Below are 24409 nucleotides of genomic sequence, written 5' to 3'. Positions count from 1 at the left end.
ATTTATACTTTGGGTAAAGTTTCGCGAAGGGATAACTGATAGCTTCCCTGTACTCTCTCAATCTTAAATTGCTTTTTTTGTTGTTAGACTCCTCCATACCACCCCGCATCTAACCAGGTATCTTTTATAATAGCAATGAATATATTTTACATGTGGATATTTTGATTCTCATATCAATACTTAAATATATCTATTATTGGACAGTTTGTGGTATATTACATAAATGTTATATATGATGATGTATTTTAGGCATACATAGTAAAGCCATATATTTGTATAGCAGCATAAAATGCAAAGAGATTAGAAGTGGCTTTAAAATTCCACCTAAAATCTACCTATAATTCTCATTTCCATTGCAATGTAAATTAGAATATTGCACAGTTTTGTGACTTTTCTGATTTTAAAATGATATAAAGACATTACCATGGGTGTTTTAATTTCCCTTGGTATTTGTGGTATTCCTTAGAAAGATGTCTGTTTTTGTTTTCTTTCACATGTGCATGAGGAGAAAGTTACTGATTAAGGTCATGCTGATGTAATGATAACAATCACAGGATTTCTTACCTTCCTGAACTACATCCTTTGGACATTCTTCTTCACAAGCCAGTTTGTTGGAAAATGGAGTTTCCTGGATGTTCCTTTTTTATGTGCACTTATGTATTTTGGAGGAAGCTGTGTAAATGTCGGCAGTCTGAACAGCTTTTGATCTCTAAAGTTCTAATTGATTGAAAAGCATACTGACTTTAAAGTTCATTTAAATTCGTTCTTCTTTATATTGTCTATTCTTAAGTCTGTCTTGACATAACATTTCTGGGAAGCCATCCTATTCCACTATTTTTTTTTTCTTTTCTTTTTTTTTTTTTAATATATTTTATTGATTTTTTACAGAGAGGAAGGGAGAGAGATAGAGAGCCAGAAACATCGATGAGAGAGAAACATCCATCAGCTGCCTCCTGCACATCTCCCACTGGGGATGTGCCTGCAACCCAGGTACATGCCCTTGACCGGAATCGAACCCGGGACCCTTCAGTCCTCAGGCTGACGCTCTATCCACTGAGCCAAACCGGTTTTGGCCACTATTTTTTTTTTCTTAGTGATTTGGGGAATAGTTTTATAGGAAAAGCATTTGATATCGCTCCCTGTGGTACATGGAACTTCTTGTGGAATTCTGAGTCTTAATACATACCAGACACTATTCCCATCCCTTTCTGTTTTTAATCTTGAGATCACTGTTGCACCTGTGAGTGGGCAGATAACATTGAATCCAAAAGCAAGTAAATGCCTTCAGTTGTCTAAGAATGGAATTTTGGTGAATCAAAAGTGGGAAACTGCTGAAGAAGTTATCAATACAGGTGCAGGTGTATCAGTTTGTGAGGTATAGTCACACTGCAAAGTAATACAACTGACTGGATTGGTTATGTTTACTATTCTTTGGAGGTTGAGATCCTGAAGCAAAAAGTAGAGAGCTCCAATGATCACATGGTGGGTGCATAATTTCATTTGTGCATTCTCCTTGCTTTGCAGTCCAGTCCATGTTGTCCTATGGAAACATGTGACTCTTAATAGCCAAAAGCAATATAACATTTTATGGTAAAGAATGCACCAAATAAACAATTTTATTTAACTTCTTATGGAAAATTTCAAACTTAATGCAATATAGAGGAAAATATGACCTCTAGCTCTATCACTCAGCTTTGAGAATTATCAACATATGGCCAAATAAATTTGTTATAAAGATTTTTTTAAAATATAATTTTATTGATTTCAGAGAGGAGGGGAGAGAGATATAGAAACATCAATGATGAGAGAGAGTCACCAATTGGCTGCTTCCAGGACACTTCACGCTGAGATCGAGCCCCCATCCTGGGCTTGTGCCCTGACTGGGAATTAAACCGTGACCTCCTGGTTCATAGATCAATGCGCAACCACGCCAGCCCGGCATAAAGATTTTTTAAAGCCCTTTGCATATTTTTAATGAAATGGACTTATTTATAACCTTTAGCATGTTTTGTTCTCAGAACTAAAATAATTTACATTTAAAGCAATTATTCCTATGTGTATACCTTGAATGTCTACAATATGGCAAATAAGAAATTTCCCTTGGATTCCAGTTCATCTTTGACTATCAACTCTTTACTCCCCTTCTTTGTTTTGTGAAATCATTCGGATTACTTTCTGGAAAAAAAACTTTCCCATAGGTCTAATCAACAGTAAGTAAAACAAATAAGATCCTTATAGCATTGATGATTGTTAGCTACCTGAATGAATTAAAAGAATTCAAGGAGATATTATGCATGGCAAGATCTATCCCCATCCTGATTTTGTGATGTTCTTTCCCATTACTTCCCTGTCCATTTAGGACATCCACAGAGAACTAACCCCCTCTAGCCCTTTCTTATTGTGGTAAAATACACATAACATAAATTTTATCATCTTAACCATATTTTAAAAAATATGTTTGTATTGAATTTTTTTTTTTTCCTTTGAGAGAGAGAGGAAGGGAGAGGGAGAGATGTATCGATCGGCTGCCTCCTGCAAGCCCCCTACCAGGGATTGAGCCTGCACCACAGGCATGTGCCCTGACTGGGAATCGAACTGGCGACCTCTTGGTGCCTGGGATTATGCCTAACCAACTGAGCCACACTGGCCAGGGCCATCTTAACCAGTTTTAAGTGTGCAGTTCAGTGGTATTAAACACAATCACATTATTGTGCCAGCATCAGCACCATTCATCCCCAGAACTCTTTTAATCTTGCAAAATGGAAATGCTATAACCATTGAACACTCTGTGATGAATCTCTTTGCAAGGTGCTTGGAGGGCTATTCAGATCTCTGGGCTTTACAAGGTTCTGCTAAGGTCTGTACTGAGCACCTTGTGCATGGGAAGGTTGTAGTTACTCTTGAGGGAGGCAGCTTTACGCCAAGTGCCATACAGATCACCTGACTTCCCGAAAGCACTTTCAGTATAAATGCAGAAACAAGTGCTTACCGGGAGAAGTTTAAAATGTTCAGTTTGTTTACATTAAGCAGAGTAATTCCAGGGATGTTTCGGAAGGCTTTGATGATGCCGTTGTCCTCATTATAGATGAGGCAAGGTCCCTGCGCTGGATTCGATGACGGTTTCTTGTTTTGCCCTTGCTAGCTTTCATTTGCTGAGAGGCATAGATCTTTTTGATATCATTCTAGGCCTTAAGTTTCTTTTTTAAAAAATATATATTTTTATTGATTTCAGAGAGGAAGGGAGAGGGAGAGAGAGAGATAGAAACATCAATGATGAGAAAGAATCACTGATTGGCTGCCTCCTTACGTCCCTCACTGGGGATCCAGCCCCTAACCCAGGCATGTACCCTTGACTGGAATTGAACCCAGGACCCTTCAGTTCACAGGCCGACACTCTATCCACTGAGGCAAACCGGCTAGGGCGTAGGCCTTAAGTTTTTTAAGAAGCAAAACAGCCTCCTTGGTTTTCTTGTAGCCTTTAACTTTACCTTCAACCACCAAAGGAGGTTCAGGAACTTCCTCAATACAATGACCTTTGGACATGACGAGGGCTGATAAGGCTGAGGCAGCCAGGGCCGAGCAGATGGCATATCATTTCTGTGTTGTGTTTACTGTGTAGTGCCAGTGACACTACGTTTTGGTTGGTGCATACGTGTGGCTCCCACAGCACATGCTGCCAAAAGCACTCATTTAGAACAATGAGTCCACTGCCTTGAACTCCAGCCATAGCTCTGCTACTACTTCATGACTCAGCACTGGTTTCATGACTGATAATTCACCAACAGCATGGGGCTGTCAATTGTTTTTGATGATTGCTAATTTACTCACAGCCTAGGGCTGTGTATTGTTTTTATGGAAGTTGGGGTGAACAAAGTTCATAATATCTAGTCATATGAGAGCCTTGAACATAGCAGGCAAAGTGACATTTTTGCCAGATTATTTCCCCTTGTCAGAGTACATTGATATCTGGACGACAACATGCCATGATGGGGAAAGGCGATGGCCACGCTCCTCTCAACTTGGTGGCTCTCACAGGAAAAAAATTTCAATTTTTTGAGGAACCACCATACTGTTTTCTACAGTGGCTGTACCATTTCACATTCCCACTAAAAGTACACGAGAGTTCCAAGTTCTCCAGAGCCTCACTAACACTTGTTTTCTGTTGTTGTTTTTGTTAATCCTCACCTGAGAATATTTTTCCACTGAATCTTTTTTTAGGGAACGTGGAAGAGAGAGGGAAAGACAGAGAAACATCGATGTGGGAGAAACACATCGATTGATTGCTTCCTGCATGAGCCCTGACCAGAGCTGGTCCAGGGAGAAGCCTGCACCCAGGTACATGCCCTTGACGGGAATCAAACCCAGGACCTTTTGGTCTACAGGCTGATGCTCTATCCATTGAGTCAAACAAGCTAGGACTGTTTTCTGTTTTTGATGATAGTCATTTTAATCCAGTGGATATCCAGTTTTCCCAGCACCATTTGTTGAAAATATGGTTCTTTTCCCACTGAGTCATCTTGGCACCCTTGTCAAACATCATTTGGTCATATGCGGGTTAATTTTTAAGCTCTGTATTCTGTTCCATTGGTCTACCATGGTTTAAATCTTTATGCCAATACCACATTGTTTTGATCACTATAGCTTTGCAGTAAGTTTTGAAATTAGTAACTGTGAGTTGGCCAGTTTTATTCTTTTTTAAGATAAAAGGCATCTGAATTGGAAAGGAAGTAGTAAAATTATCTATTTACAGACAATATGATCTTCTCTGTAGAAAACCCTAAAGATTCCTCACACAAAAAAGCTGTTAGAACTGATGAATGCATTCAGCAAAGTAGGATACAAAGTCCACACACACAATTCAACTGCATTCTATACACAAACAGTGAACACAGAAAAGGAAATTATGAAAACAATTCCATTTACAGTAATATTAAAAAGAATAAAATACTTAGGAATTAGCTTAACCAAGAGGGCAAAAGGCTTGTACAATGAAAACTACAAAACATTGCTGAAAGAAATCTTAAAAGACATTAATAAATGGAAACATGTCCCATGTTCTGGGATTGGAAGACATAAATGTTAAAATGTCAATGCATTCCAAAGCAATCTTCATACAGACTCAGTGCAGTCCCTATCAAAATTCCAGTGACATTTTTGCACAAATAGAAAAACCCATGGAATCACAAGGGGCCTCAAATAGCCCAAAAATTTTGAAAAAGAACAAAACTGGCCAACTCACACTTCCAGAATCCAAGGATGTGTATTTGGGTCCACTTGATGATGTCCCACAGGTCTTTAGGCTCTGTTTGCCTTTCTTCAATATTTTCCTTTTTGTTCCTCAGACTTGTTAATTTCTATTGTTTTGTCTTCAAGTTTGGTGATTATTTCTTCTGCCTGCTCAAATCTGCCTTTGAATCCCTCTAGTGAAATTTTCATTTTAGTTATTGTACTCTTCAGCTTCAGAATTTCTTTTTCATATCTTTTTAAGTTTTCTACCTCTTTATTAATATTCTCATTTTGGTCACACATTTTCTTGACTTTCTCCTCATATTTCTTTAGTTTTTGAGCATCTTTATGAGATTTGTTTTAATGTCTTATATATCTGCCATTAGGTCTTTTCCAGGGACAAAATCTGTTTATTTACTTACTCTTTGTTTGAATGGGTTATACATTGCTGTTTATTTGTTTGCCTTGTGATTTTATTGTTGAACATTGGACATTTGAATCTAATAATGTGTTAACTCAGGAGATTAGATTCTCCATTTTCTCAGAATTTCCCATATTTTGTTATTGTTTTTATTGTGTGTGTGTGTGTGTGTGTGTGTGTGTGTGTTTGGTGTGTGTGTGTGTGTGTTGTTGTTTTTTTTTCCTTATTTTCATAGTCTAGTCTTATGCTGAGGTCAGACTGAAGTGTATACTTATGGTCTTCTCAGGTCTTTTCTGAGTCTTTCTGTGGGAATGTGCTTGGTCAGTTTCTAATTCTCCTGTATGTGTTATTGTTCCTAGTCTTTAATGTCTGCCTCCTGACAGTGGAAAAAGTGAAAAATGAATTGGGAAAACAGGGCTCGTACTCTTTAAATCTTCTATAAATCACTTCATCTGGTGGGGGAGGGTAATATGGAAAGTTATAACAATAAAGGCTGCCCACCCCTTTGTCCTTTTGTCATCAGAAGCAGTAATCAGCAATGAAAGCATAGATCTCCATTATTTGGAGGATAGAATCCTTTTTGTCTGCCCTGGTTCCCATCAATTGTGTGCAGCTGCTCCAGGAACATGTGCACAGCTGCCTACCAAGTGGCTGGGGGTGGGGAGTGGGTTACTGCTACTGTGCAAAGAGCTGAAATTGACCTATAATAAGTACAGTTTACCATCCTTGTCTTCCTCTGGAAGTTGCAAGCCTTCAGCACACTCTAGAGTTTCAAAATAGTTATATTCAGACAGATTCTGCTAGTGAAATTGTTGTCTAGGAGAGGAAACAGATACCTGGTACTTTCTACTCTGCAATCTTCCCAGAATCCTTTCCATAGAGAACCTGTTGAAGAGCACAGCATCTCCCACTGTAGTACAGACTGGGTACTGTGGTACAAGTACTCAATTCTATTTGACTTGGTTTAAATTTTGTTTTTCTTCTTTCCTCCCTGATGATCTCATTCTAGAGTCTGGTCTTTTAGATCATAGTGTTTTTTTTCAATTGGCTGTTAGGTTTGGGTAGTCACAGATGACTTCATTAAATGAATGCCCCTAAAAGGATATTTTAGCTTAATTTTGAAGGAGTGGTAAAATTTAGAAGGGCAAAGGTGGGGTGGGAGTTGGGAAGGATATAGTCCAGATCTTTGAAACTTACAGAACTATATTCAATTATGATAAAATAGATGGTTTCTATGATAAACCCTCTGTTAAATCTTTTAAAGTATTGTTTACAATTTAGCAATAACCCTGAGGTAGATATTGTTATCCCATTTTCTGTATAATACTAGTCTCCTGAGACTTCCCTGGTTTTTTGTTTTGCTTCTTTTTGTTTTTTTTTTCCTTTAAAGGTTTTGTTTGTTTGTTTTTTAAATTTCTTTATTGGTTAAGGTATTACAAATGTGTCCTCATCCCCCCATTAATCCCCAACACCCCCCCCCCCCCCCGCCCCCCCCACTCATGCTCTCATCCCCCTGTTGTCTGTGTCCATTGGTTTGGCTTATATGCATGCATACAAGTCCTTTGGTTGATCTCTTCCCCTTACCCCCACCCTTCCCTACTTTCCCTCTGGGGATTGATAGTCTGATCGCTGTTTCCCTGTCTTTGGATCTGTCCCTTTTTATCAGTCTATATTGTTTTCTATATTCCACAAATGAGTGAGATCATGTGGTATTTGTCTTTCTCTGACTGGCTTATTTCACTTAGCATAATGCTCTCCAATTCCATCCATGCTGTTGCAAATGGCAAGAATTCCTTTTTTACCGAAGCGTAGTATTCCATTGTGTAGATGTACCACAGTTTTCTAATTCACTCATCTGCTGATGGGCACTTAGTCTGTTTCCAAATCTTAGCTATGGTGAATTATGCTGCTATGAACATAGGGGTGCATATATCCTTTCTGATTGGTGTTTCTGGTTTCTTGGAATATATTCCTAGAAGTGGGATTACTGGGTCAAATGAGAGTTCCATTTTTAGTTTTTTGAGGAAGCTCCATACTGTCTTCCATAGTCTGCTGCACCAGTCTGCATTCCCACCAGCAGTGCACGAGTGTTCCTTTTTCTCCACATCCTCTCCAGCACTTGTCGTTTGTTGATTTGTTGATGATAGCCAGTCTGACAGGTGTGAGATGATACCGCATTGTCGTTTTGATTTGCATCTCTTGTATAATTAGTGACTTTGAGCATGATTTCATATGTCTTTCGGCCTTCTGTATGTCCTCTTTCAAAAATTGTCTATTTAGGTCCTTTACCCATTTTTTGATTGGATTGTTTATCTTCCTTTTGTTAAGTTGTATGAGTTCCCTGTAAATTTTGGAGATTAAATGCTTATCGGTGATATCATTGGCAAATATGTTCTCCCATGCAGTGGGCTTTCTTGTTGTTTTGTTGATGGTTTCCTTTGCTGTGCAAAAGCTTTTTATTGACTTCCCTGGTTTTTATACTGATATCGCATTTTGTTTAGCATTGGTCCTGGGTAAGTGTCTTGGTTTGGCTAATAAATAATATGTTCTTTCTACAGAGAAGCAAAATCGTGTTTACACTTATTAATAAACTTGCCCAATTTGCTTGTATAGAGACTGATTTGAGTTCTTATATTTCAGATTATAACAAATAATATTTCCCAAAACCATCCCATAGTCGGGATGGCTTTGCAATAATAGTGGGGAGTAATTAGCCCTAGTCCGAGAAATGCCTTGGTCTTGTACAAAAAATCATAAAAGCAAGACCTGTAAGGCACAAACTGTTCCAAGTAATTTCTAACTGCATTTCTTGGAACAAAACTCAAGAATATTTATAGGAATACAAAAATATCCAACATCCAGCAAAGTGAATTTTAAAATGTTTGGCATCTAGTCAATGATTGCAAGGAAACAGGAAAACACAACCCTAATGAGAAGAATTATCACTTGACACCAAGCCAGAAGTAATGCAGATGTTAGAATTAACAGAGAAGGTCATTAAAACAAGTTATAACTCTATTACATGTTTAAAAAGAGTAAAGTGTAGACATGGGAGATATAAAAAAAAAAAATGACCCAGATAGAACTAAAGTTGGAACCTACAATATCTGAGATGAAATATATACCAGATGGGATTAATGCCACATTAGACATTGCAGAAGATTACTGAACTTTTAGGCATAATAGAAATGATCAAAAATACATCCCCTGTACAGGGGAGAAGAATGGAGGGTTGGGGAGGAAAAGAGGATAAGTGAGCTGTGGACAACATTAAACAGCCTGATACAATATACTCATAATCCTTGAAGGATAGAAGGCAGGGGTGGGGGACGGGAAAGAAATGGAAGAAATAGCCAAAATATTCCCAAATTTGATGAAAACATTAAATCCATCGATCTAAGAAGCTCAGTAAACTGAAAGCACAAGAAACACTAAGAAAGTTATACAGAAGCACATCATAATCAGATTGTTCAAAAGAACATTTTTAAAACAGTCATCAGGGAGATGGGTTGAGGGGTTCGGGGGCAAGGAGAGGATTAATTACATATGGAGGAATAAAGATAAGGATCTTTGATAGCTGATTTCTCCTCTGAAACAATGCAGCGAGAAAACAAAGGAGCAACATCTTTACAGTACTCAAAGAAAGAAACTATAAACCTAGAATTTTATACTCATAGAAAATATCTTTCAAAAATAAAAGTAAAATAGGGAGGTGGTTGGGAGATGGGCAGAAAATGGAAAGAGAATTAAGTACAGACTTCCAGCTATAAAATATCTCACAGGTATGTAATGTACAGCATAGGGAATAGAGTCAGTAATCCTATGTAATAAAAGGCTAATAAGCAAATTGACCCTATGGGCAGGAGTTTGACCGACTGGGAGTTAGACTGCGCTGACCACCAGGGGGTGGGGTGGAACATGGCAGGCATTGACGATATGGCCCTGGCAGCAGGCAGCAGTGGAGGTGCTGCTGACCCTGATGAGCCCTGACAAGAGCGGGACCCCAGTGAGATGGTGGAGCAGGTAGGCGGGTGGTGCCAGGCCAAGGCGGGTGCAAAGGGAGGCCCCAGCCGGCAGATGCTAGGGACCCTACCCATGCATGAATTTTGTGCACTGGGCCTCTAGTATTATAATAACTATGTATTGTGACTATAATTAAAAACAAAAAGAAATTATAGGTAAAATAAGAACATTTTATATATTGATTTTAAATCTTTATTGTTGTAAGTATTACATATATCCCCCTTGTCCCCCATTGACTTCCTTTAGCCCACCCCTGCCCCCTGCCCCAGGCTTTTACCACCCTATTGTCTGTGTCCATTGGTTATGCATTTATATATGCATACAAGTTCTTTGGTTGATCTCTTCCCACCCACCCACCCTCCCCCCACCTTCCTTCTAAGGTTGGACAGTCTGTTCCATGCTTCTATGTCCCTGGATCTATTTTGTTCTTCAGTTTATTTTGTTCATTAAATTCCACATGAGTGAGATCATGTGCTACTTATCTTTCTCTGACTGGCTTGTTTCACTTAGCATAATACTCTCCAGGTAAATAAGGACATTTTAGATGTCAGACATACAAAAGCCCATATAACTCATTACCAAGTGGATGGGCTTTCAGGTTCTCTGTTTGATTAAGCACAGATAATTTAATAGACAGACCTTAGCTGGGCCAGACAGAATATGCTTCTAGGAATGTGCATGTTGGACTGCGAAAATCATATTAATATGTGAAATTAGGGCCTGTGTGTGTAAAGGAAAGACTGTTCCATGATGTGAGTGCTGCCTGAGCATTGCTGGAGCTGCCAGCTAGATCCAGATGAAAAATAAATTCCCTCAAAGATTGCCTGAGGGACCCCTCTCCTAGGCCCTACAACAGGGGTAGGGGAACTTTTTTCTGCCAAGGGCCATTTGGATATTTCTAACATCATTCAAGGGCTGTACAAAATTACCAACTTAAAAATTAGCTTGCTGTATTTGGTCAAACATTAAATTAACACACCCCTCATGCCTTGGCAGGACAGACAAAATGATTTTGCAGGCCTTACACCAAAGCGAGCTGGTTTGTGATGGTTCCTGGAACAGGCTGTTGCTCTACCCCAGGCAAGCATGATAAGCATTTCCCCCTTATCTTCACAGGGTCACACCCTGAAACCCCTTTCTGTCTTGCCTAGTCCCATGTAACCCCTTAGCACAGCGGTTCTCAACCTGTGGGTCGCGACCCCTTTGGGGGTCGAACCACCCTTTCACAGGGGTCGCCTAAATACATCCTGCATATCAGATATTTACATTACAATTCATAACAGTAGCAACATTACAGTTATGAAGTAGCAACGAAAATAATTTTATGGTTGGGGGTCACCACAACATGAGAAACTGTATTAAAGGGTCGCGGCATTAGGAAGGTTGAGAATCACTGCAGCAGCACAGTGGGGAGGGTATCCATGGTGTCTCACCACCACCCAGCACGGGCTCCTCTTATGCAAGTTTTCTTAATATACTCTTAAATGTAATAAAGCTGTCAGCCTCTTTTGGCCCCTCGTCTGGGAAGTTTTCCCAACAGTGTGGTAGGCCAGGGAGGCTGAATAACAGAGATTACCGGAAAAAGCATAGTCCTTGACATGAGACATGGAGGCCAGAAGCAGGCACTCCCTTGATTTCTTGTGGCCTTCCCATTCCCAGTTCTTTCCTGAGTCTGAGTTGCAGGCCTGCATTTGGGTTCTGTGAGAAACCAGTCTATCTTTAGCATAAACTTACCTCTTATTATGCTAGCTCTACTACGGACGGGTTCTTGGATACTTGTTACACACACATAAAAAAACCAAAAAGATCAGTTCCAAATTTTCTCCCTTGTTTATTTTAATGTAAATAATAATGCTGAGGTCACATTAAACATTAGAACAGAAATAATAGTCATAAGGATTTAGCATTTCTAGGTCCATCATGTTGTCTTGGTGAACATGAAGGCCTTGAATTTATGTTGCATCATGGAGGAAAAAGACGCTATAACTTTTTAAAAAATATATATTTTTATTGATTTCAGAGAAAAAGGGAGGGAGAGAGAAAGAGAGAGAGAGAGAGAGAGAGAGAGAGAGAGAGAGAGAGAGAGAGAAACATCAATGATGAGGGAGAATCATTGATCAGCTGCCTCTTGCATGCCCGATACTGGGGATCGAGCCCGCAACCCGGGCATGTGCCCTGACCGGGAATCCAACCGTGACCTCCTGGTTTACAGGTTGACACTTAACCACTGAGACACGCCAGCTGGGCAAGACACTATAACTTTTAAAGTTAGTTCCCGTTGTCACCATCTAATGTGCCCAGGCAGCCAGAAATTGTTGAAGAAATGAGGAAAACAGTACTTCTCAATGTTGGAGTTGAAGTACTGGAATAATTAGGGTTTAACATATGTACTATTTGCTTTTCAAGTGTTCTCCACAGGATACTCATATGTTCTGGTTGTTAGTAGACATGTTAAACAAAATTTTTAATTTCCACGACCAAAAGTCTTCTAAAAGAAAGAGGTTATTGGGTCATTGCTGGCAAGAAAAAGAAGGCCAGGTCCTGGGGCATGAAGTTGAAACCACCATCTGCAGTGCCAGGGGGAAATGCAAAATCTCCGCAGCCCGGTATTGGTGATCCAACACCTCTTTATACATCAAGTAGTGGGGAGAAGGATGTAAGTTGTTTTGAAAGAATGTACATTGGCTGTCGGTGAAGGGATGGGAAAAGGTCGAGAAGGGCTAATTCTGGGATAGGCTCCGCAGAGTCCCTAAGGAAGGGGTGTTTGCTCTTTTGGATTGGTTGTGGGCAACATTTTGGAAAGTTCATGTGTAAACAAGAAGCAGAGGCTGCTGTGCTGTCTTAGATAGGAGTGGAAATAGCCACCTGGAAGTTAATTCGGGGTTCCAGCGTACACTCAGGAATGTGAGCAGTCTTGATAGCTGGCCCCTAGTTACCAACAGACTAAATGTCGTGTCTCTTTTGTTCACTCTCCAGCCCACTGTCATTTAATTTAGAACATCTCAAAATGTTTCTTTTTGTCAGATTGAATCTCTGATTTTGCCCTTCCATCAATCACTAGTCTTTTTTAAGCTTTAAAAAAATATTTTTTAAAATCATGAAGGTTTTATAAACAGAACCGAGGCCATAGGTCCAGCTTCTGAGTCCATACCAAATGATTGTTTTAAACAAGTTACGATTTCTATTTGTCTAGTATATATGTAATCTAGAAGTTTTGTTTTACTTTTTTTTCATTTAATTCATCAGGATCGTAAGTATGCTTTTGACCAAGTGTTTTGCTGGTAAACAACTTAAGTTGACCAGACTCCAATTTAGAATCTTAGAAAATTCTTTTAATAGCTGCCCTTTTAAAATCCTCAATGCCCTTGTTTCTAACAAAGCATCTTGTGATCCTTTGTATTTCTCTTCCTTTCTGGGTGAAGTGACAGAGCATTAAAGTCTCCTATGAAGGTTTTGGTGATCTAAATACTGTTTGGGGAGCTTTGACCTACTTAGGATGGTTTTGTGCTGGAATCCCCAGGGTAACTGCTACAGAATTGCTCCGTGTGAATGCATTGAAACTTCCCACTTGTCAGAACTTTTATTACAGCGACACAATGAAGCAGCATGCAGCCAAAAAGAAGTGAGGAAGGTTGCATTGTACTAGACTTCCTTGAATTAAGTTTTATTCATCTCCATGTTTTCTCCGGATACTTTAACAGTAATCTTGTGAACAAGGATTTCCCAGCAACAGTTGCTTGCCATGTGTGTTCATTGTCTACATATTCTCCAGGTTGAGAAGCACCTTTATCCATTTTGTTTAACAGGACATTATACTGACAGAGAAAGCTTTACTTTATACTTAGAGCTTTTTTAGGCATAGGGCTCTGCACTACCAGGATCATTGTATTTAAACATAACATTATACATTTTTAAATCTTCGCATTTATTAATAATCCATTTTTGTGGTTGACAGCAGCAGGTCTGTGTCAGTTGCTCGATCTCTTCAAGGTTGGATCATTTGCAGTGGACTTCTTCCCTAACCATTTCAGTTTTTTTAAATGCAAGGAGATATCCACCTATAAATTAGAAAAAGAATCACTTAACATAAGAAGACAAGCAGGGCATGTTCTGTGTGGTCATTATCAAGATGAATTTGAGGATCTGGGAAGTTAAAACTAGACATTGTGATGAATATAGGGGTGTTTTAATGTACTTTTGGCCTCTAGGAGGCAGCATAATCTAGTTCAAATTTCTGGATTTTGAATAAGGAAACTTGTTCCTTTCTCATTTTAAGAACTTGGCCTGCATGAAAATATTTGTCCTCTGAATCATCAAGTTACACTGGGAATGAATAAACTAACAGCTGTTAGTCACAGAATCCTGCAGAAGGAGATATTGTGATTATGTTATTTTCTTTGTATTTAAAAAGAAAGAGTAATTATTGTAATTGCCATAGCATTAGCCTAATGATTGCAAAAGTAAAAGGAATTAGTAATTTTAATGGGTGGGTACTTGTCCATTTGCAGACCACAATTCTTTGGGGCAAATGCTCTACAAGCATTACTGTCATGAAAGTGAGTTTGGGTCTCTTGTTTCTAGCTGGTGTTTTTGCTAAAGTACTGCGTTATGTTTGTTTAAATGTAATTCAAATGAAATCATTTAGCAATGTTATAGTTCTCCTATACTAGTAGCTATTATTAAAAACTAGCCCTAGCTGGTGTTGCTCAGTGGTTAGAGTGTCAGCCCTCGTCCTGAAGGGTCTTGGGTTTGATTCCCAGTAAAGGGCATGTACCTGGGCTGCAGGTTTGATCCAGGTCTGGGGCACATGTGGGAGGCAACCAATCCACGTGTCTCTCTCACATCGATGTTTTTTTTCTCTCTCTCTCCCCCTTTCTCTAAAGAAATCAATGGAAAAAATATCCTCGGTGAGGATTAACAAACAAAACTATTTAAAATTGGTTGAAATCCAGGCAATACATTATGTCAGTTTTTTCACTGTAATTGGATAATTTTGGATGTGACCAAAATGTACTCATGATGTGACTATTGCTGGATTCAGGAGAGTAGGAACTGTGACTGAGCTTTAAGGGGACAGTGGGTAAGCAGTCATCCTGTAGCCTATTTTTCTTCCCTTTCCTGTTCTTGTGGCACCTGAATAATTGGTATTTAGTGACTTGGAGAGAGTATGATAGTAAAAGAAAAATGCCCCTTGGTTCTTCTGGAATTGCCACTTTTAGGAGAAGGTATTCTGCTCAGCACTCAAAGGTCAGTTTAGAAGGCAACGGAACTGGTGGGAGGATTTATTTATAACCTTATTTATAAGATTGATATTATTGTTATTGTCATTAATTTAATGTTGGACCCATTTCAACCAAAACCTCTTAAAGTTCAGATCCTGCTCTTTAATCCTTGAATGAACTTAATCCAGAACTGTTTAACTAAAGTAATCAAAGTTAATCTGAAAGAGCTGATGGACATTAAGAAAAATTAAAGCTGTTATATATTCTAAAGAAGTCCATGAGTTCCTTTTGCACAAAGGGATGCAGTCCTTTAAAATGGAAGTCCCTGTGAACAAATAATCTGGCATTTTCTTGTTTGAATCATCTGAGCTGGGATTCTTCTTCTCCTCCTCTTCTCTTCCTCCTCCTCCTCCTCCTCCTCCTCCTCCACCCCCCTCTCCTTTTCCCCTTCCTCTTCCTCCTCCTCCCCCTCCCCTCCTCCTTTTCCCCCTCCTCCTTTTCCCCCTCCTCCCCCACCTGTCCCCCCACCCCATCTCCTCCTCAGTAAATGTTCATTTAAATGTTTGTTGTTTTTGCATTAACAGGGTAATATTGGGGCCAAAATGGAAGTGAGGGAACATGAGCTGGTATAACCAGTTCTGAGCTCTATAATGGGCAGGTGTGTACTTGATGAAGGAAGTAAATTATTTGGAAACCTTTAGATTTTAAAAAGCAAAATAAGCCTCTGTTCTCTACTTTTCATGTATTCTATTTTATATCATTAGAAAGTTACTTAGCTGTAAATATATAATTTCAACCAAGAAAAACTGTTTTTAAAAGTATTGTCTCAATTTTGCTTTATCATTTTTATTTTAAACTAAGAATCAGAGGTAATGAGGGAGAATCACTGTGAGACATTTTATATTTTAGCCAGCGTATCTAGGGTCATTTTGCCCATTAACTTAATTCAGGACTACTACACCCAAAATAATAAAGCCTGAAGATATAATGATCTTCTTAGGGAATTGTGGGAACTAGATTACTTTTCTTGTCCTTTACAACTGTCCTCATTTTGGAACTAGTCCACCCAATGCATGCCACAAGTATACATCACAAATACACCGCAGAGTCTGTAGAGTGAGGAGGGAAATTTCTAACATCTAATTGCTAGGGTCTTTTTGTAAGAAAAGACAGCCTGTGCTTGGTTTGTCAAATTAATATGGAATAATATGTATTGTTGCAGCATTTTGTGAGCTTCAAGGATGTCCTCAGTGGACCCGGATTTAAAAGTTGTGTTTTGCGGTATGTTTATATGTGAGTACATACATATGTAGGCTGTGCTATTTCATTGAAATTTATCATGGGGCCCCGCCTGTGTGGTCAGTGGTTGAGCATCAACCTATGAACCAGAAGATCATGGTTTGATTCCTGGTCAGGGCACATGCCCTGGTTATGGGCTCGATCCCCCAGTACGGGACATGCAGGAGGCAGCTGATCAATGATTCTCTCTCATCATTGATGTTTCTATCTCTCTCTCTCCCCCCCTCTCCCTTCCTCTCTGAAATCAATGAAGAAAAAAAATATATATATTTATTTATTTAAAAATGATCATGGTTACAAAGGTGAAGGTATTAAGAAGTACGAATTGGCAGTACAAAATAGTCATAGGGATGTAAAGTACAGCAAGAGGAATATAGTCAATAATATTGTAATAACTATATATGGTTTCAGGTGGGTTCTAGACTTACTGGGGATCACTTCATAAGTTATATAAATGTCCACCCACTGTGCTATACATCTAAAACGAATATAATATTTAATTCGTCAATTGTAATCAAACTACAAATAAAAACATCCTATATAATAAAAGCTCAGCAACCGAACGGCGGAATGACCAGAACGACCAGTCGACCAGTCACTATGACATGCACAGACCACCAGGGGGCAGATGCTCAAAGCAGGAGCTGCCCCCTGGTGGTCAGTGCACTCCCACAGTGGGAGCGCCACTCAGCTGACCGGGATGAGCGGCTCTCCCACAGTGGGAGCAGCCGCTCAGAGGGCGGGTTCACAGCCACTTGGCTGACCAGGATGAGCTATGCTCCCACAGCTATGCTCCCGATCCCCACAGGCCACGCCCCCCACCAGTGCACAAATCCCGCGCACTGGGCCTCTAATAAAAAATGGTCAGCTTATTAGGTACTATTAAAACATTTTACATTGTTATTTGTGCCAAGAACAGTATGTAGCATATTACTAATCAAATGCAAATTTCAGTAGAGACCAGAGTCCTAGTGCTGAAAGGGAGCTTGGAGAATATCTAGTATTTCGATCTTTTAGCTCTGCTCCAATGACCAAATCTATAATAATAAAAGCGTAATAGGCTAATTAGACCTGATGTCCTCCCGGATGACCTGCTGGATGAAGACTCAGCGGTGGGGGCCGAGGTAGAGGTGGCTGCTGAGGTGGCAGGGGCTGAGCCGCTTGCACAAATTTCATGCATTGGGCCTCTAGTAGTGTATATAAGAATGTTAAGCCTTCCTTCGGAGAGGCAGAGCTTTGGATATGAATTGCATCTCCTTTACTTGCTGCAAGTAAATAAAGCTACCTTGGGACAACCATGCCTTGTTTTTGAATAAGAGTACTGCAAACTGCGAAACCTTTGAGTTCTGTAAGAAGGTGACCACAAAAATAAAATCAGAATTGTCATGATTCTTTGGAATCTAAGTTGGCATCCACTGTTGTTAAGTATGAACTTTGGCTTCCGTTTTATTATGCCTTGAGTTATTAACAATCCTACAAAGCCAATATTTAAAACTGTGTTTTGTTTTATTTCATTTTTTCAACAGTTCTATTTTGTGTATTTTGTAATATATTAGTACTGAAGCACATATATAGAATTTAGAAATGTTCATATTCTGGGGTGCAGAGTCAAAACGTTTTAATGGTTTGTATGATGAAAAAATTGGAGGTAACTAGTTTAGAGAAAGATGTTGAAAAACTAAGGCAAAGAGGGGTTGGTCTTTTGAGTGAGGCAGGATAGTAAGAAGCCAGGAAAATTCCTTTGCAAGTGGAATGGGAAAACAGAGCTGAACAAACTAAACTGGCTGAGCATTTTACAGCCAGGTATAGAAGGTCCCTGGAGATAACATCTAGGCTCCAGTTGTATTTCAGCTCCAGGCCCAGAAAAGCAGCAAAACCAGGTGGGCTACAATGACTAATAACCCCCTGGAGCTGGCCAATCAGTGGAGACCACGACCCTGAAAGGACTCACCTGGAAAATCTGATTTGGGAGCATGCCCATGACTTTTCCTTCCCTCCCTTTTTCCTAAACTCTAAGCATCCCATGTGACTTGATACTGAGTCCATAATTCATCTTCCGCTAACCCCCTGACCCTGTCTCCAAAGCCCCCTTTTCTCTGACTTCCCAGTGAGCCAAAGCAGCCCTGCCTAGGCTCATTTCTTTCCTATAATATTTCTTGGAAGCCACAGCAGCCTCACATAGGTTCTCTCCTCTTGCTTCTTCTGTCCTAAGACCTTGCTTTGTTTCACTGTCCCTAGCTTTAATAAACATACTCTCAAAATCACCGGGAGCATTGACCCATGAACTAAGAGGTCACTGGTTTGATTCCTGGTCAGGGCACTTGCCTGGGTTGTGGACTCAATCCCCAGAAGGGGGTATACAAGAGGCAGCCAATGGATGTTTCTCTCTCGTTGATGTTTCTATCTCTCTCTCCCTTCTCCCTTCCTCTCTCTAAAAAGAGAAAAATTGAAAAATCATCTGGACTCGTATTGTGAAATCTTTCCTGCACAAAGTCAAGAACTCCACAGTGCTGCCATCCCTAGGCAGGCCTGCTTCGGGCAGTCCTCTTTCCGTTAACGTGAAGACCTATTTAGATTCTACCAGGTGTTGTAATCTGTGGCTTACGTTTTAGTGTATGCTATGTGACATAACATTAACGGTAATCCTGCCAAATAGATGTTGCCATTTTATAAATGGAGATCACAGTTACTGTACTTCGGATTCTGCATTTCAGCTGAGCTCTCTTCAAAACCCACAGTCTTTCTACATATTGTTTTTCTTGAATAACAGGGCACTGGAAAACCTAAGAAAAAGACTACATGTAACTCATTTTCTCCAGCATATTACTAATGAATTTTTTATGAGGCTGTATTGATAGTAACCCTCCCTGAGACACCTAATCCAGAGCTAAGGTGTGTTATTGTTTCTGTGTGAGGGGTCTGTCACTTATGCACCGTGTTCAGAGTTCATATTGATTCTTCTAAGGTTGTGTTAGGTAGTGGAATATTCAGTGAGGAAAAACTATTTTTTCTTCTGGGAAATGATCATATTTTGAATCGGGAGAATGTGAGGAGAAAACATAACTATTCAAGCAACTAAAACCCGTGTCAATACAAATTTACTGATTGTTGTCGTTTTCAGATAAAGGGTTTCATGGCTCCTTATGACTCCTGTGTCTCTAGGCTTGTAAGAAAGTTTTCAAATGATTTCTTCAGTCTTAGAAGCTAACAAGATGAAGAAAAAGCCCACAAGGCTTACATGCCACAATGCTGATGAGTTTAGTAGTCATACTTTCATTTTATTCATCTGTTTCTCTGATTATTTTGATGTCTTTTTGCCAGGTGGTATATTTGTCTGCCGTGAACTTATAGAACTCACAGAGTGGAATTTGAACGAACATATTTGCACAAAGTACTGGGAGATGCTATAAAACAAACAGAAACCTTCCTGGGGGAATTTCAAGAATGTTGTGAATTTTAAAAATAGAAGTAACTGTGTCTCTTGTTCTGGTTTCTGCTCTTTGCCCTATGATATTATCTTTCCTTTTGGCTTTTCTTTTTTCTTTTTTTAAGATTTTTAAAATTTTTTTATTTTTAGAGATGGAGGAAGGGAGAGGGAAAGACACAGAGAGAGAAACATTGATATTAGTGACATTCGATCTGCTGCCCCCTGCACGCCTCTTACCCCCTCCTACCGGAGCTGGCAACTCTGGCCTATGCCCTGAAGGGGAATTGAACAAGCAATCCCCACCCCCACCCCACCCTGCAGAGGAGAACCCCAGCCAACTGAGCCACTTCGGCCAGGGCCTTCCTTTTGGCTTTTTCAAGATGTGACCTTCTTCATCTTGAATTTGGTTTGTTTTCTGTTGAGTATCAGGTGGTTAATGACAAGTAAACACTACATATGTGTCATAGGAAAGTTGGCAAAAAAAATTACTTTTCCATTTTTGATGTGGCCGCCTTAAATGCCTTCACAGCTTATTCCATGGTTTGCCTTTTCTGGCGAGTGTCAAGTACAGTGACACATACAAAACTTTTAAGTACTCAGTAATCACTTGCTATTATTACATTAGTTTCTCCTGCATTTGACTCTCTCCCTTTTCTGGTTGAAGGCTATTAACTTTCACTTCATATATTCTCTCCAGGGTTTGCTACCTTTTACATCAATGCTGATGAAACCCTACCATGCACTAGCATTTGCTTTCTGTCAGTTTATTTTTCACCTATGAGGAAGCCACTATATACTTTTATTTAAAACAAAACTTAATTTTTATCCAACTAGGTTTCCAAATATTGCTAAAAATAGACCAAAGACTGGAGCCAATTCGTCAGTGAAAAATGCTTGGGACTCTACTTCGCTACCTAAGGGGCATCACCTCTCCCCCTGTTGTTTAAAGAAAGTAGAACCAGAATGATAATAAGAGAGAGAGAGAGTACAACTACCATATGTCAGGCACAGTGCCTAGCTGTTTAGTACACATTATAGAATGTATTATCCCCATTTTATACTGGAGTCTTGTGGCACCTGCCTGGTGACTGAGAAAGAATGTGGTTGGCTCAGGGAGAGGCCAGGCCCCTTCTGTCTTTTGAACATAACGAGTCAACATTACTTTAGTCATGTGAATTCTGTTGCCACTAGGTGGCAAGACAGAGGCAAGAATTCTAGACAGATTTAAGGAAACCTTTGAAGCAGTGGTCGCCAACCGGTGGTCCGCTGACCACTGGTGGTCCATGAAGTCCGAAAGGTTGGCAACCACTGATCTATAAGATTAGGAAGACTGGTCAGCCCATACCTGCAGGGTTTGGAGGGGTAACGAGAGGCCAGTCAGGGTGCTACAAGGAAAGAATTGGGGCCCTAGAGTTTATTTCTTTGTTACCTCTTTTAATTTTACCCCTGGTGATGAAATTTCTGGTAATGAAATTTATTACTTAGCATGTGTCATCTTAGAGGCACGAGTCATAAAATCTTAGCCATCACAAACTTTGCAAAGCTCTGCCTTCAGGGTGACTATAGATGCACAATTAGAGGGCCAGAGAAATTGGCTTTTGCAAGACCTCATAGCAAGTCACTGGCTGGACTTACTCTTGAATTCCATTTCTTTGCCAATTAAGGTATTGTTTTGAGTGCGGTCTATTTATGGGACAAATTAGAATCTGGAGGATGTTCCAAATTCTACTGGCTGGTTATTCATAATCTTGAATGTAGGTCCTATTCATCCACACCCAAACACTGCTAGTCAACAATCAGTAATGACCAAACTTGCCAGTCCTGTAACTGTAAGAAAATGACTTTTATTAGGTCATCACTTAACAGGCAAAACTATAACAGCATAGCGGCTTCAGCACTGTGATACTTACAGGTTTGTGAGGATTAAAGGAGAAAGTCTGCATGTGTGGCTGGCCTATAATCTAGTACAATACCTGGAATTAATTAAATGTTTTCCCCTCTGCATCTGCCCCCTCCCTAGTAAATCTTTTCATATGTTTGTCTCTTGTCTTGCAAATGTATTGATTTTCTGGGGATACTGATGATCAGTTGGAACCAGAGTCCTGAAGTGGGAGAGAACACTTCCTTCTCAAGAGCCCACCCTTTTAAACTGTCGTCTTTTTCTTTGTCATAGCAATGGGCTTCTAAAAAGTAGTGTTACCATGGGAACTGAATATGTAAATACTTTTTCAGTTATTTTGAGGAGAGTAGTCAGTAACTATGCTTTCAAATAGTGACTTTCAAAAATTTTAACTACAACCCAGTACAGTACGGCGGGTACAATGCATGCGTGTGTGTGTGTGTGTGTGTGTGTGTGTGTGTGTGTGTCTGAAATAGATCTTCTCCCGTGTGCTTATACACGTGGTTATTTACTATTGGACCCACTAAATGGATAGGATCACAGTTTGAAAAAAAATCTTCTTCCTTAGAGAAAAAAATAATAAGAAAGCATTCTTTTAAGCTTTATTTCCTCTCTTAACTGAAGACTTTCTAGGTTGGCAATATCCAGGGCCGCATTTAAAATGAGAAGGTTATATAGCTCTTGAGAGATGTAGCATTGGGTCCTAGGCCTTGGTGCTTCACATAGTATTTGGGGGCACTGACATTTTTGTCAGCTCATCCCACACTTACTTGTGTCATCACGATGATTAAAGCAAGGCAGTGAGAACAGAAAGAAAATGCAACGTAAGTACTGTGACTCACAGCTGACATTTTTGCTAAAACTTTTACTCACCCTATATGTCTTTTGTGGGTGAATTCTAACCTTATTTCTTGCAGTTCTTGGATCAGTGGGCTTGTGTTAAGTCACATCGCCTAACAAATCTACTTGAGACAACCTTAGCAATTCAGGTGTGAACTGTTGAAGGAAACACTTGCTGCCCTAGCTGCTGATGGAGTAGGGCAGCGCTGCTGATGGAGTAGGGCAGCAATGCTGATGGGTGCCTTCTTGTTCATAACGGTGTGTGTGATCTTATTTGGGCCTCAGAGAAAAGATGAAATTGTCGTCTTTATTCAAAACACCCACCACCACCAAAAAACAAGCAAACGAAACCCAAGGATTCAAGAGTCTTGCTATCCTACTATGTAGCTAGTAGATGAGAATAAAGCTTCAACACAGTTCTGCCTTACTACTAAAAACCTTGATTTCCAAAATCCTTTGTAATATGTAATTAAAAGTGTCAGTGTCAAGAGTACCTTTGTTGTGGATTAATACTAAAATAGGAATTCTTTGGGAGAGAAATTAGTTTGAAGAGTATAGCACAAGAAGTGCATCATTGTTTAAAGGCAAGTAACTATTTCATCTTGACATTGACCTTCAAATATTTATGAAGTCCTCACTGAAGGAACATTGATACAGTCCCCAAAATATGTTTTTCTTTTCCTCTGTGCAGCAAACCTGGAAGCCTGTGCTAAATGCCCACCATCTTTGCTGTTTTTGTTCTGAAGAAACCTGTGAAGTAAGGGAGCAGGTGGTGTCATTGTTGGCAACACTGAGGTCAAAAGGCTGTGAGAGTTTAAATGTATTTTATTGATTTTTTACAGAGAGGAAGGGAGAAGGAAAGGGATAGAGAGTTAGAAACATCGATGAGAGAGAAACATCGATTCAGCTGCCTCCTGCACACTCCCTATTGAGGATGTGCCCGCAACCAAGGAACATGCCTTTGACCAGAATCGAACCTGGGACCCTTCAGTCCTCAAGCCGACACTCTATCCACTGAGCTAAACCAGTCAGGGCTGTGTGCGAGTTTAAATGAGAACTCAGGTCTTCAGCCTGCCCACTGCTATGCAGAAGCATTAATTTCGTGTGGGCAGAGTAACTGAATGTTTTAAGTAAAGGCCACATGTCACAAATGGCAAAGGGAGAGAACCACACATTGCATTTGCTTCTTGGGCTTAGAATGCAGCCACACCAAGACTGTTTTGTCAGTGTTCTATAAAGGGACCCCATAAGGGAAAAATTAAGTTAAGTTCTGCACTTACTGGGTATTTCACAAAGCCAGGAAGTAGTCAACTCAACAGGTAGAAATATTTTTTAAGTCATGACTTTTCTTTATGTCCTCCGTTTTTATTAAAGCTTTGGTAAGCACTTAATTTGCGTGTGACCCAATGAAGCGTGCTGTGTAAATAAACACTGGACTAGATATAGTTTCTAAATGCGTTTGGCCTCATCCAGCTGAAATTCTTGATTCTTCAGAAGATGAAAGAAAAAGGACAAGGGTGAGTAGGGCATTTACATTATATAAACATTGAGAGGCTGATTAAATAAGAATGGGTAGTTTGTTGAGAGCTTCCTATGTCCCATGCAGTGTTCAAAATGTTTTACACATTTTATCTCATGTGGGATTTTTATCTCAGAATCCCAGTGAAGATAGATACCATTATTATTCCAATTTTTTACAGATGAGAAAACCAAGCCACTGATAGTTTAGCTTAATATTGAGGGTCATATTTTGATAAGTGGTGAACAGGTATGATCTGACTTGAGATCCTATGCTTTTTTTGTTTTGTTTTTTTACTGATTTCAGAGAGGAAGGGAGAAGGAGAGAGAGAGAGAGAGAGAGAGAGAGAGAGAGAGAGAGAGAGAGAGAGAGAGAGAGAAACATCAATGGTGAGAGAAAATCATTGATCAGCTGCCTCCTGCATGCCCCACACTGGGGACCAAGCCTGCAACCTGGGCATGTGCCCTGACCTCTTGCTGCATGGGTTGATGCTCAATCGTGAGCTACACTAGCTGGGTCATTTCTCTTCTTC

The 24409-nt window shown here is 39.8% G+C and overlaps 1 protein-coding gene and 1 pseudogene across 1 annotated transcript in view; one reads left to right on the top strand and one right to left on the bottom strand.

Annotated features, from left to right (window-relative positions):
• The window catches only part of FGD4 (FYVE, RhoGEF and PH domain containing 4), a 220422-nt gene that overhangs the window by 27462 nt on the left and 168551 nt on the right, over positions 1 to 24409 (top strand). The window lies entirely within an intron of this gene.
• Positions 2747 to 22297, bottom strand: LOC139006454 (large ribosomal subunit protein uL4-like; annotated as a pseudogene).

Source organism: Myotis yumanensis, unplaced genomic scaffold, assembly GCF_028538775.1.
Source record: "Myotis yumanensis isolate MYYU_CA2020_CCGP unplaced genomic scaffold, mMyoYum1.0.hap1 SCAF_3, whole genome shotgun sequence".
Taxonomy (NCBI): Eukaryota; Metazoa; Chordata; class Mammalia; order Chiroptera; family Vespertilionidae; genus Myotis; species Myotis yumanensis.
This window is presented reverse-complemented; position numbering and strand designations above follow the sequence as displayed.